This window comes from Ruditapes philippinarum, unplaced genomic scaffold (genome assembly GCF_026571515.1).
Source record: "Ruditapes philippinarum isolate M1 unplaced genomic scaffold, ASM2657151v2 ctg1672_1_1_1_1, whole genome shotgun sequence".
Taxonomy (NCBI): Eukaryota; Metazoa; Mollusca; class Bivalvia; order Venerida; family Veneridae; genus Ruditapes; species Ruditapes philippinarum.
The window spans coordinates 38,654-52,370 of NW_026853606.1; the positions used below are offsets into that span (position 1 = coordinate 38,654).

The 13,717-nt window shown below is 32.1% G+C and overlaps 1 pseudogene; it reads left to right on the plus strand.

Annotated features, from left to right (window-relative positions):
- The first annotated feature begins 994 nt into the window (after positions 1-994).
- The window catches only part of LOC132737326 (tubulin alpha chain-like), a 52,458-nt pseudogene continuing 39,735 nt past the window's right edge, over positions 995-13,717 (plus strand).

The following is a 13,717-nucleotide window of genomic DNA, read 5'->3' on the forward strand; positions in this document are numbered from 1 at the left end:
CACGCTTATTAGCGGGGCCCGCGCGGGAAAATTTTTTTTTTTATTTTTCCCAAGGCCCCCCCGCCTTCGGGTAATTGCCCTGTTTTTTATTCCGCGACCCCGGGGGGGTTTTTTTTTCTTAACTCGCTCCCCCGCCCCCGCGGGAAAGAAATTTTAAAGTATTTAACCTTTAAAACGGGCCCCTTTGCTAAAAGCGTATTTTTCTCTACGCTCCCCCCCAAATTTTAAAATGTTAATTCTCGACTTTTTGCTTGGCGGGGTTTTGCGGGGCGAAAAAAACAATTTCACAAATCAGCCCCCCTAAAAAAAAAATCCAAAAATTTTTTCAATGCGATATCAAGCATAAAAAGAAAACCCGGGTACCCTGTACTAGCTTTTTAATCATGTGACACTAGATTACTAACATTGGGGGTACATCTCCCCATTTAAAATATTACATTGTAAGGATATGGGAAAACAAAATTGTTTTAAGTTTTGGGCCCCTTTTTTTTTGTTACTTCCTTTATTGGAGTAACAGGGGGAACAACCTTTTTACAACTTGGAATACGAAGTTTTCGATGTCATGATGATTTTCTTTTGTGACACCCTTTTCTTTTGAACCCGAGTTTTTAAAGGTCATTTCCTCTCTTCTTTTGGTTTTTTTGGGCAAAAAATGAATTTATTAAAAACATAAAATTGCCGGAAAAATTTTTTTTAAAAAATATTTCGAAACTTGGGAAAAAATCTTTTTTCCCCTTCATGGGATACCCAAAAACATTTCGAACTAATATGAATCACCAAATCTAAACATATATATATATGAATGATAAAATAACATAAGGGTATACTTCTAATCTTAAACTTTGGGCTTTATGGGGATTCTAATTTGTCTCTATTATTATGTTGACAGATAAACACTAACTGATATTAAGTCACTGGAATAATCTTGAGTTTTGAATAGATATCAATTACTACAGCGCGAGGTGATCAGCAACCATGTCGGTCAAATAGAGAGAAAGCGGATGTGCAGATGGGCAATGCATGCTGGGAGTTATATTGTTTTGAACACGGGATCGAGCCCGATGGGCGCATGCCCAGTGATACGATTGTAGGGAGAGGAGACGACTCGTTCAACACGTTCTTTAGCGAGACTGGTTCAGGGAAACACGTGCCGTGGTCACTTTTTGTTGACCTCGAGCCTACTGTCGTTGGTAAATATCTCTTTCTGCGTATAAATCTCTCAATTGGTCCGCAAATCTCAATGTATATCAGGAAATTACATGTAGCAATATTTGCCACTGGTCAAAAAGTAGCAAATTTAGCCGACATTATCTTTTGTTTGAGAACAAAAAAAGGGAAAAGTTTGATAACAAAACCAATAATAAATACATTGTAAGAAGTACATGTACTTTATTAAAAAGATTGAAACATCTTCACAACTAAACATTAAAAATTCATAGACAGCTGGTTTCCTTTTGATTCGCTTCAATATCATTGAGAAGATTTTGTTTCTGTTCATTGTGTACTAATTTTTTTGAAATAATAATTTGATATTGGACCTAAAAAATTACAAAATTTACATATTTTTTATGGAATGAATTAAGTTGTTCTTTTTTTCCAAGTTTTTTTCAAACAAGGGGATTTATTCTACAAACTTTGGCACCACATAAGTAGCCTTCAACCAACCTTTTTGGGGAAAACAAACTAAAAAAAAAATTGTTTGAATCTATTTTAATTACAATTATCATTTAGTTATTGATATGATATTTCGCAGACGAGGTCCGTTGTTGGTTTAAAATATAGGCAAAGCTATATCATCCGGAGAACTTATAAACCGGAAAGAAGACGCTTCAACAACTACGCTAATGGTCATTTTATCTAGGTAAGGAGCTTATCGACGAATCTTGACCAAATTCGTAAATGACCATAAATCAGGGGGTCTGCAAGGATTTTGTGTTCCACAGCTTTGGGGGGAAAAAGGGTCTGGATTTACTCTTTGCTTTTGAAAAAACTTAGCGTGACTAGGGGGAAGAAAGAGCTAGATTTGCCGTGTACCCGGGCCCAAATTGCAAAGCTGTCGGGGACCCATAATGCCACCTCACCCCCCAACAACTTAAAAACCCAGCGCGCGTTCATGTAATAATGGGGCCCCTTTACATCTGCAAAAGAACTTACGTAGCGCCCCTCGTATTAATCTGAACCTTTGATTGGTAAATTTTTGTAATTTCAATCACTGCCTCGCTAAGTTTTTGAGACCCTTAAACGGTTTTTTTAAACAGATTTTCAGAAACTTTTTCCCTTTTCCAAAACCATTCCCGTTAGAACATACTCCCCGATCATGCAGCTGAAAGGCTTATAATGAACAGCTTTCAGTTTCCCAGATTGTAAACGAATGTTTTCGAACCAGCAAACCAAATGGTGAATTGTGATCATCGGCTAGGAAAGTACTTGATCGTGTTGTATGCGCTGTACAGAAGACGTTGTTCCTAAAAGATGTCAACGCCGCAATCGCCGCAATAAAGACGAAGAGAAGTTTTCAAAATTTGTTGATTGGTGTCCACCTACTGTGGTTTCCCCCGGTGGAACACGTGCCAAAGTACCAACAGCTGTCTGCATGTTGAGTAATACAATTGCCATAGCCGAGGCTATGTCTAGACTGGACCACAAGTTCGACCTTATGTACGCCAAAAGAGCGTTCGTCCACTGGCTAATAAGATATTAATGTTTTCAACATCATCTAATCAGCAATTACGAGATCTTTTTTTCCATTTAATGTAAATTTAAAAAACATACTTCTCTCCTCTTCTCGGAAGTGTGAAACTGTTTGCGTATAATCTTGACTTTCTTATAACCGCGACGAAAGCAAATTTTGTGGAAAGCATTTTCATAGAACAAGAAAGAAATGATGAACCACAATGACGTTATTTTTGCACTGTTTTTAATTTAAAGCTTTTATCATAATTTAAAATTTGAACATACGCCACAATTCTTTTTTTATGTACTCTAATGCAAACCAACCCAATATATTTAAAATCCAAAGACATTTTGTATGTCAAAACTCCCTATTATGCTATGAACTCGGACATTTTGTACATATCTACTTCTGCTAACCATAGTTATTGCATTTCAAACATTCATTTTCTAGGTATGTAGGCAAAAGGGATGAGGAAGGGAATTCGCCGAGGCGAGGGGGAAGACCTCGCTGTCCTCGAAAAAGAATTACGAAGAAGTGGTATCGATTCCACTTACGAAGCAGAAGATGAAAATGAAGAGTACTAGTCGGAAGAATTAACACATAGTTTTAAGCCGACGGTGGTGATCCTGACATTTTAATTAATTAATAGCGAATACTCGTATATTTGGACGATAAAAAAACATCTTACGTTTTGGTCATTAATTTTATTTAGACAATATTCAAATTGTCATTGTATATTTTCATAGATATGTATATACTTTTGATAAATTATTGTCTTTTCAGAAGTAATATGTTTTGTTGTATAACAGTTACATGACTTTCCCTTGCTATAATTGATCTTTATGATGGCTGATTTACGCCATATCGTGTTTTCGCTTCTTTGCCTAAAAAACAAACAAACAAACAAAAAAAAAAAAAGAAAAAACAAAGCGAAAACACGAAAGACGACAAAATCCAAGTTTGTGGTCCCTTCGTGTTTTCGCATTTTGAGACAAAGAAGCAAAAATACGACATGGTGTAAATCAGCCACCATAGATCTTTACATGCCAAATTTCGTGTCAATCGCAACTTTTCGGCCCTTTCCGTAAGCCTTCGGACACAATAGTATGGATACGGTATTTAAGTCTAACCTACGTTAAGAAACTAAAAAAATCTTTAAAATATATAGTAATACGCACACTTTTTGCTTTTCATGAACTTACGGCTTTAGAATAAATGTTTCTGCAACAGTGATTTTATACTACAGACATGAGGAATTGCGCATTCAATCGATTCTTTAATAATTGTGCCTGATTTGTTTCTGTACTTATTTCAGTTTAATGGTTAAGTCACTTGTTTTAAAATAGATCGTCAAAACAGTGATTTTATTGCATATTTACAAAAACTTTCGGTCCTTCTATGGTCAATAGAGAAAACTGCGAGTCATGTAAGAATGATGAGTGTTACGTATTACTGGTGTATACCGTATTATAAGACCGTGTAAGTTACGTATGTCCGTCTAGACTCTTGCTACTCAAGAAAAAAATAACTGTCATTTGTTCCGGTTCATATGCAAAAAAATGAGTGAATGTATGTTTAAGACAATTAATTCTATAATAGATAAAATCAATAATCTAAAAAAAAATCACCTAACACACCGAAAAGATTTTAAGAGAAATGTCCATCTTAATTTACAAACATCAACTTGATAAGAAAACAAAATTAATTTTTCTGTGGATCAACATATTTAATTGCTATTATAGGACATTTAGAATTAATCTGCTTTATTGGAAACTGACATATTTCTTTTATTTTTATTTTTTACACAGTACCTATCAAGATATGAAAAAAATATTATTATGAAAAATGACAACCGATTTAAACGCTTTAAGAAAGTCATCAAAGCACATTAATATGTTTTATTAAAAAATATTTGAAGTTGGATTTTCGTAATAGACAATATTACAATGAACATTCCGCGGGTACAGATTGATATATTCCACACAAGATACACAGTACTGCTTTTAAATAACGGTGTAATGTTTCATATACCGCATTTAAAAATGTAAAAATATGGAGAACATAATGATATTTTTATGTAATCATATTCTATTGAAGTCTGTACCAATATATCGATATATGTTACTATATCTTTCTTTGCAAACATTGGAAATATTTGGGGCAGTTTTAAAATATGGATTGATCTCCCTTTCCATGCGTACTTAATAATAACCCAGTTCAATTTTACTTCCTTTATGTTATTTTCGGAAAATGTTTACTTAATGATTCAAAGTTTAAGTGGTTGAAACTTTGGGTTTAAGCTGTGAAACCATTAAATATCATATAGACGGATTAAATAAAGCTTAGATTAATTGAAAGCATTTACGTTATTGTAACGAGACCAAACTTGTTGGCCACCGCGCCGAAGCGCGACGCCCTTTATTGAGTTCATTCATATTTTATGAAAGGGTAGTTGTTGTTGTTGGTGTTCGATTGACTTTATGTGTACTTATTGAATGTCAATATGACAGATGCATATGTCGAGACACGGCTTAATGTGAATGACGTTTTTTTGGTGTACGCGATAGACACGGTCACAATTTAAAGTTATATTGCAGAAAAATACATGTGATATAATTACAGTGATAAAAATAGAATAATCAGAAATTGGTGCAATTGTACATACCGTATTGGTATGTTAATAATTTTTATCTGTGTAAATACGTGTATTAGTAGACAAGAGATCGGACATTTCGTTGCTAAGGAAGACTTTTCACTTTGAAATGGAAGTCTCGGGACGTAAGGAATCTTCTGTTAGATTATGCCAGCCGTGCCAGCGTGACGGTGATACTGCACAAGCAGAGGGCTATTGTGAGAATTGTAACGAGTTTATATGTTCATCATGTATCAAGGCACACCGGAAGTTGGCAACTACAAAACATCACGTAATCAAATCCAAAGATGAAATGCCGACATATCAGACACAAAGCGATACGTGCACTGAACTCTGTGATATTCATGTAAACGAAATAGTCAAGTTTTATTGTCAAGAGCACGATAACGTTGGTTGTGGAGATTGTATGGTACTTCAACATACCTCTTGCAAGGTTCAGCTCGTTTCAGATGTATCTAGTAACTATGACAACAGTGTGCACCTTAGTTTAATTAAACATAGAATTGGTCACCTCAGGAAAAACCTTGATTCATGTAAAAAAGAAATAAAATGCAGTCTGAAAGCAGCAGATCAAATAAAGACCGAGGTAGTCAAAGAAGTCAAGCTATTTCGTAAAGAAATGGATGATTATCTAGACAAAATGGAAGCAGACCTTTTACAAAAAGTTGACAAAATAAATGATAAAGATGTATCATCACAGAAAAAGCTTCAAAATCAGTGCGAGGCATTATCTGATGAATTGAAAGAAATTCAAAGAAAATTGGACCAGTGTAAAGACAATGTCAACAATTTGTTTGTGACATCTAAACGTGTACAGAGCAAATTGGAAAAATGTCAAAAAATTAATGAAACCATTTCAGCCAAAAGTCAGATAAACACTTTAAATTTTAAAGTATCTGAAGATTTCGATACTTTGATGAAACAGAATACACCCTTCGGCAGTCTTACAACACAAGTAAAAACATTTTCAGGGCAATGCAAGAAGTGTATTTATGACATGAAGGCACATTTTGTTAATAAAGTAAATTGACAGGCAAAAAACGAAGCAAATTGTTGTATTGCAGGAATTGTGATTATATCTGAAGCTGGAATTCTGTTAGCAGACAGCACCAACAAATCGTTAAAAGTTTTAAATTACAAAGAAAATAATGTCACTTCAACATTGAAATTGTCAGATTTTCCCAAAGACATAACCAAAATAAATTCATCATCTGCTGCAACATGTTTACCAAATAAAGGCAAAATCTTGTTTGTGAATACGCAAAGTGGTTTGACTGAAAGTCACAGTTTGGATGTCAGGAAAGGATGTGCTGGAATAGATCATCGCAATGGTATATTGGCAATGTCCTTTGTTAATCCTCTCGCTGTTCAGGTATTTGATATGGAAGGTCATATCCTTCATGAGGTTAAAGATACAAGCATATTGAAATATCCAATATTTGTACATCTGAGTACAGATAATGATAATGTGTTTGTATCTGACAATGACAACCGTGCCGTGTATAGATTTAAATTCCGGGGAGAACTGATATCTCAAAATAAAACAGAGAAAAATGATAAACCAGCAGGCTTAACAGTTACAAACTGCGGATGTGCTGTTGTTTGTTATCCAATAAAAAGCGATTCGCTCGGAGTTATTGTACCTGGTACGAGAGAAATTCTGTCATTCAATTTGCAGCATGTATTGATGCCATACGATATCATCATTTCTGAAGAGCAAAGTAAAATATTCATCAGTGAATGTTACAACACCGTTGACGGCAATTTCATTAAAATATTTGACATGAAATAACGTGGAGGGCTGTGTCACAAAATCAATATGTTTATATCATAGTATAGTATGAATATTGTCTGTGCCAGCTTGTTACAATGTGCCTGTTTACATTAAAATCAAAATGTAATGATTTACAGTCACATGGTGTCTTCAATTCAATCTACAATAACTTATCCACAACAGTCCTGTTATTAGTTTTTGGAGGATATTTACTCAGAATATACTTATATTAAAATAATTCATTTTCTTACCTAGACATTAGGAATTGGAGGTTCCCTTTGTTTGCAAAGTAAATAAATAAATATGACAGACATTTTATGTCCAACCTTCTATATATTCGTCTATGCAAGAAACATTTCAGGATTATTTACAATTCTTTAAAACTCTTATCTTCAAATAGTTCTACCTTGATAAATATATACAATTCATGTACATGTATACAATTTACTTTGTTTGAAAAGGAATGTAAAGATTTAGATTTTTCACCTAGATAAATGTTTTGTAAAAAGCACTTATAGTTATAAATTATGTTGTAAATATACTGCACGTTTTCTTTTTCTCTCACTTCATATACTTTCTTAACACAGAAACGTTAAAATACATAAATTATATGTCTCTGGTTAACAGTAATATTATAACGTTATAGAGGAAAATATTATGTTCATTATTCATTTTTTTATATCAAATGTCTTTTTTTTTTATTTCTTTGAAAATTACATGCCGTCAGTGGAAATCCGCTTGCGTATTGTTCTGTGATTTATTTCTATCAATTATATACTTGCATTGTTAAATCTTATATTATATTGTTGGATGAAAAATGAAATATATTTCAATAAATAGCATTAATACATGTAATCACGGTTTCGTTCTTGATATTAAGTCATGGGATAAAATATTAATTACATTTTAATCGACTGTATTACAAATTCGATAAATTCCAGCAAGTATCACTCGCTAGACATGTAAATATGTATTGGAAATGATATCGGATAAAAACGCTTGACATGTGGAATTGATATGCATCCAAATGTTTATCCGATGGTTCATGTCAAGCTCAATACGAAAACATTACATAGTCAAATATATGTTATAGTATGTGAGTTTTTATATTTTTTATTTCGCTGGCAAATCCCTGTGTCCGAATGCTAGATTCATTAGGAGAGGGTAAATTACACGTTGTTAAAATTACGTGAACATCTTGGCATTATGAAGTTTATACTATTATATTACAACCATATGGTTATAACTGACACCAAATATACGAAAATATGAATAGATTGTGATGTAAAACTGTAAAAGTCGTTAATAGAATACACCACACAGGGGTACTTGTAAGAACGTTTGTACCTACGTGTATGTAACATGTCTTCATGCCCAGCCCGTTTCTCCAAGACACGTTCAAATATATACGTAGGTGAAAAGTGTACATCATTAACATGTGCAGACGGTTTTGGCGAAACAGCGCTAGAAATCTTTGTCAATATCATTTTTAAGGTATATATTACTTTATTTGTTATATTGTTGAAACTTGTTTTACTGAATATTTAACTTACTTAGAAGAGCGTCAAAGAAAATATTGTTTCGAATTACATTTTGAAGGAAAGTGAAAATGTTAAATCTAACGACGTGCAAATCGCACATAAATCCAATGACGTGAAAATCGCATATAAATCTTACGTCGTGCAAATCGCACATAAATCCAATGACGTGAAAATCGCATATAAATCTTACGACGTGCAAATCGCACATAAATCTAACGACGTGCAAATCGTATATAAATCCAATGACGTGAAAATCGCATATAAATCTTATGACGTGCAAATCGCACATATATCCAATGACGTGAAAATCGCATATAAATCTTACGACGTGTAAATCGCACATAAATCTAACGACTTGCAAATCGCACATAAATCTAACGACGTGCAAATCGCATATAATCCAATGACGTGAAAATCGCATATAAATCTTATGACGTGCAAATCGCACATATATCCAATGACGTGAAAATCGCATATAAATCTTACGACGTGTAAATCGCACATAAATCTAACGACTTGCAAATCGCACATAAATCTAACGACTTGCAAATCGCACATAAATCTAACGACGTGCAAATCGCACATAAATCTAACGACGTGCAAATCGCCCATAAATCCAACGACGTGCAAATCGCACATAAGCTCATTCAGTGAAAACTTTAATTAGACCTTTAAATTGTATCTAGGTAAACATTTATTTTTATCTTATCTTTATATATGTTTTTTTCTCCAAAGTTTCCTATAACTCTTCACAACTCATGATGAACGCGTACTTCAATGAATTTAATCATTCTTGTAAATCATTCTTAAAATGCCATACTTTATACGGACCGAGTGATAATTGAACACATTTTGTGGTGTTATCGATTGATATGGGTATACTTTGACATGAATAAAATTAGATTTTAACCCGTTGAAAATTAACCCCATGACTCTATTTCAACACATTTTGATCAATTTACAATTGTGAAAATTGATTTCTTCCCGTTATTTAACTACCAACCCAAATATGAATCCCCCACTCCTTGTAAACTGATCAACTTTAAGCAGGTCATATTTGAATATTGATAAGAGATCCGAATAAACTTCCTTTCAGATATTTACACGATAAACATTTCTTTAATTTATTCAAGAGGACGAAAAGCTAGTAACACTATGTCAACTCATCGGAAATAACTTTGATAATGGACTGCTATATACTTCTTATCTTGTGAGCTACTGTATATAACATTGCATTACATGCAGATACATGTATGCTCATGCTTTTCCAGGCATCACAGGGATTTTCCTGCTAGTATTAATTTAATGTCTTCTACTGTTATTAATATTTAAAATATATCACAATTGTTAAAATCTATTTACCCCTCTCAGAATGCATATTAACTTAAGAATCCAATATAATCGTGTTATATTTAAATCTCTGGTGGATCAGGGGATGTAACAGCTGTGAAAAATTTGTAGTGTATCAGTAATTCCCAGCAACGGTTATTTCCCTTGATCAGATATGGGATAGCAGACGCTCGGTCTCGTTATGCTTATGAAATTATGTTTTTTCCCAGCGTTTTTTCACTACATTCAGGCGTTTACATGTAACCGAATGAAAAATAACCTTAAAACGACTCTTTTTTAATGAAAATGTAACGATTGATCAGTACTCAACGTTTTATTTATCAAAATGTAATGCTTTATTGCTGGCAGGGTTAATTTTTAAACTTTGAAAAACGACTCGGGGTTCAGCTATTTATTGTATGAATCCCCAATTCTCTTTTTTAACGCTAATTAGATTTTAAGATTGAAAGTGCTTGTGTAATTTAACACATTTTTACTAAGGTAGTGTATAATGTTACAAATTAAAACTAAATAATAGGAGGAATTGAAAAAACATATCAAATCAAAATTCTTATAGACTCCTATCAGCAAATATATAACATTTTTTATTCATTTAAAACCAAACCATAAACTTAAGTGTCGTATTGAACCACCTTTTAATGTCAGGATAAACATAAATCATGTAAAATAAGTTTTTGATACCTGATATCGAACTGATATGTTCGTGAATAAGAGTTTTGACACATTTCTTTTTTTAAACTTGTAGACATTTCTTTAGGTAAACATTATTGGGAAATTTGCTAATGAAACATTGATGCAACCTTACTTATAAATTTCAAAGAAATGTTCGCATGTTTCTGTTTTTCAAGAAAGAAATCCAGGAAATTTTGTAGATTTATACATATATTAAAATTTCAATTCTATATGACTAAGTAAACACTATATATTTTATAAACAAAAAAATAAGATGCATCCAGTTTTCTTACGGAACGTCGGTGGTTCTACTCAGGGGGCGTTCGTGCCCAAAATAATGTACAAAAGGCACCTGACGTCGGCCTCCAGTAGTAAAGTATGACCTTTACAGTGTTTTAGAGACTCAAAAAACAAAACAAAACACACATACACAAAATTAAAATAAATACATAGAGTGCTGCTATCAGAACATACATGTAATTATATTCTAACGGAGAAATGTTAATTAGGAAAATATATTTGAACTTGATAATCATAGAACAAGTCTATTGTTTAAAACAATAGTTTATTTATACATTCGAAGGTGACGATTCGAAAATAAGTGAATTTATAATATTTTAATTTTTCAAAATATCCTAAGAATTAGAATGCTGTATGCACAGTGGAATGAATTATGTCAATTATAGCTCGTGTCATCTATAGATGATATTGAATGAGTATTACTTCAATACTGAATTAATTGAACGAGTGAGATTAAATTATATCATGCGATTTAACATTTTGTGTTTATAAACCAAAATGTATACGTATAGACTATATACTATAAATCATTTTGCATGAAAAGATGTTTATGTATACAATGTATAAAACACAATTATTCCCCAAAATGAATGTAGTGTGGATGTGGAGAAAACAATTTATGAAATATTTATTCATTTATTTATTGTAGCAAGACAAAATACAACAAAGACATATAAACAAGCAATAAATATTTATAACATTATTTTTTTTTGAAAATGAATAAAACAATTTAAAAACTTATTCAACTGCAACACTGAAATATATGTTTAATGAACTTTACGTGATTTTACCTTGGAAATGCCAATCTAACATAAGTATGACGATCCAAATATATTGTAAGAAAATAATTTTGTTTTTCAACCATGATACAAAATATCTCCATTTTCCAGCTGATTTACCAAAATATAAAATTTTTTCATCTGTTCTCCTCTTTACAGAATACCAAATGTTCCCACTATATAAAACCATAACAAAAAATAAGACAGTTTTCAAAAATAGAACAATTTGAGAATATTTGCTAACAATAATTATACCAAATGTTAACACTGTCAATTGTTAATTCAGAATACTATATTAATAGTTTTCTTAAAATATAGAAAAGTAAATATCATGACTTTTTCTTACCATAACATCAAATGTTTACACTTTTCTTAAAAAATAAATAGATACTGTACATGTTCAATAATTTAACTACACTTAAGTTTTTAAACTAAAATTTTATGATGGAACTTATATCAAAACGTAACCTTTCAGATGACTTTGTAAAGGGAAATAACTAGTATAAATATGTACATAATGACAGGGCAAGGTTTTCTCTCTTTTCATAAAATACAAAATGTCGTATAATGCCTGATACAATAATTCAACTTTTAATATTTCGAAAACGATATATGTTCAAACAAGCCCGGCGTCTTTTGCCATTACGTAAAATATTGTGTTTGGGTTCTGTAACAGAGCTTTGGGAGGGTCAACCTCTTTTATGCGGCCACCTTCAATGACAACAACTCTAATATATAGAAACATTAAGGCTATTTGTATAGACAAAAGTTATTCTCAGTTTATCAATTTTTTTTTGCAGCATGTACAAGTAAAGTAATATTCAAATGATAAATATACATCAAAAGAAAATAGGTTGGTTTGGCAAAACGTTTTCTGTAGCATTAGCTCTTCATAACGAAATTATTGTTGTAGATCGACATATTTATACAAAATAATTTTATAATTCATCAATAAATGATGACCGGACACAAATTCTGAACGGACGGACTGACGGACGCTTTAAAAAATATATACCTCCCCATTTTGGAGGAGTGGGCGGATGAAAAAACTTGACAATCAAAGCAACATACTTCCAAACATGTTGAAGTTTAGTCAGTCATATAATATATATAGCTTGATTTTAGTGTACAAATGATTAAGAGCTCGGATGTCATGCCAAATTGATGTACATGTACCTATTTATAAGTTTACATCACATTTAACATCACATTGATTTTTCACTGTTTTTTCATCTTCTTGTTTCTATGAACATAAGAAAATGCTTATGTATAATCACACGAATTATCCATTCTCTTCAGCGTTCGTTTTACAAAGTTGATATTTTCACGGATTTATATTTGCAATATAAATCCGTGATATTTTACACACTCTCGTTCATTCTAGTCATTCTGATCATTTGCTACAATCGGAACATCGGCTATTTCTTATAATAACATTGCGTTAGTACATAATACAGTTCCAGATGTAAACGAGTGTAACCGTTGATTATGTAAATCGCATGCATATAATTGACATCCAAAGAAAATAAAGTATTTTCCGGTACAATAATGATTAAAAATATGTCTGACAATTATCATTTTTAATGTAAATATGCTAACTTATTGTACAATTTTAAGCAAATCCGACTTGATGTCAAGAGGTTAGTCTTTTGTACTTTCGATTTCGACAATTATAATAAAAAGTATATAAGTAATGCACTGTTTACTTTTTTATCTATGAATTTACTTTCTTTAGGTGGACTTTAACTTGATAAATTGGAAAAAACATTGTCAACAATTTCTTGTGTTAACGTACTACATTTTGTATTTGTTACATTTTAGTTTCTTAGCTTAGGTTAGACTGAAATACCGTATCGGTTCTGTGTATTTTTACTATTGTGTTCAGACTTTGCGATTTTGATGAATTGTATAAAAATTTGTTAATTTGTATATATCGCCGTCGATGCCTGTCCATATAATATTGTGATGACAAGT